At 40.1% G+C, this 1762-nt stretch overlaps 1 protein-coding gene across 15 annotated transcripts in view; it reads right to left on the bottom strand.

Annotated features, from left to right (window-relative positions):
• The window catches only part of BCAS3 (BCAS3 microtubule associated cell migration factor), a 576467-nt gene that overhangs the window by 556991 nt on the left and 17714 nt on the right, over positions 1 to 1762 (bottom strand). The gene's annotated exons all lie outside the window — the stretch shown is intronic.

Here is a 1762-nt window from a genome sequence, read left to right as displayed (position 1 = left end):
AACAAATACCGTATGCTAACACATATATATGGAATCTTAAAAAAAAATGGTACTGATGAACCTAGTTGCAGGGCAGGAATAAAGATGCAGACGTAGAGAATGGACTTGAGGACATGGGGTGGGAGGGTGAGCTGAGGCAAAGTAGGAGTAGCAATGACATATATACACTACCAAATGTAAAATAGTTAGCTAGTGGGAAACAGCAGCAGAGCACAGGAAGATCAGCTCAGGGCTTTGCGATGACCTAGAGGGCTGGGATAGGGAGGTTCAAGAGGGAGGGGATATGGGGACATATGTATGCATATGGCCGATTCACTTTGGTGTAAAACAGAAACTAACACAGTATTGTGAAGCAATTACACTCCAATAAAGATCTATTAAAAAAAAAGACAATGCCAATCAGCAAAAACAAGTACACTTCTTTAATGTTACTGGCGTTAACAACTGTTTAAATTGTTTTTCAATAAGAAGTTCTGAAGAATTTGGAAGACATTTAAAGGAAAGCAAACAGGAAGCTGAAATCACAAAACTAGTATTTTTTTTAACAGTACCTATAATTATCAGCACAAGTAACGTTTTAAAGATCAAACTCTCTCAGTAGAGTACAAGTACCAAGTACTACCCCGCTACACACAAAGAGTAGACTACAGAACCTAACACAGTGACAGCAGTACCCAGTAGGAAACTAGTGCCAGGTAATAGCACAGAAGGAGAAGTGCCCAGCGGAAGCACACAACATAAACTGTGTGGGTTCACAAGTTGCATCTGGACACTCTGAGAAAGAATAGGCAGAGGACAGGGAAGAGCAAGATGCGGAGAGGGTTTTGCAAACAGCTAGAGGTCTTGTATAAGTAGGTAGACACAAGAGTCTGTGAAATTTAGTACTGTTAATGTTCCTCAGTTTCCTCACCTGTAAAATGAAAGTAATCATACTCATATCTCAAAGGATTGTTGTAAGAGTTAAATGGGATAATATAAAAAGCATTTAGAATAGTATCAGGCATAAGAAGCACTATTTTGATGTTATTACTGTTTTTATAAAATCATGCTGCAGTAAAATAAATAAATAAATAAATAAATAAATAAAAATCAAACTCTCACTTGATACCTAGGAAATACTAATAACAGGAACAAAACCACCTGTAAATGATAAATGAAAATAAAATATTTTACCCAAGTTAACTAAATATAAATATGACATATAATCATCTAGAATTTCTAAATATGCAAATTTAGCAATGGAAGAAAAATTATATTCCTTTACATACAGGAATTAAATCCTGCTATATCTGGACACACAGGGCATATAGTTCACTATAGAAGAATTGTGTGGTTTTTGTTTTTGTTTTTTTTAATTTATTTTTGGCTGCGTTGGGTCTTCCTTGCTGCACGTGGGCTTTCTCTGTTTGCGGTGAGTGGGCCTATTCTTCATTGAGGTGCACAGGCTTCTCACTTCAGTGGCTTCTCCTGTTGCAGAGCATGGGCTCTAGGCACACAGGCTCAGTAATTGTGGCTTGCAGGCTCTAGAGCGCAGGCTCAGTAGTTGTGGCGCACGGGCTTAGGTGCCCCGCGGCATGTGGGATCTTCCCAGACCAGGGATCGAACCCATGTCCCCTGCATCGGCAGGTGGATTCTCAACCACTGAGCCACCAGGGAAGTCCGGATTATGTTTCCTTTATTTAAGAATAGCAAGGGGGCTTCCCTGGTGGCGCAGTGGTTGAGAGTCCGCCTACTGGTGCAGGGGACATGGGTTTGTGCCCCA

This window comes from Physeter macrocephalus, chromosome 14 (assembly GCF_002837175.3).
Source record: "Physeter macrocephalus isolate SW-GA chromosome 14, ASM283717v5, whole genome shotgun sequence".
Lineage (NCBI taxonomy): Eukaryota > Metazoa > Chordata > Mammalia > Artiodactyla > Physeteridae > Physeter > Physeter macrocephalus.
Note: the sequence above shows the minus strand (reverse complement) of the source record. Positions and strands in the feature narration are given on the sequence as shown.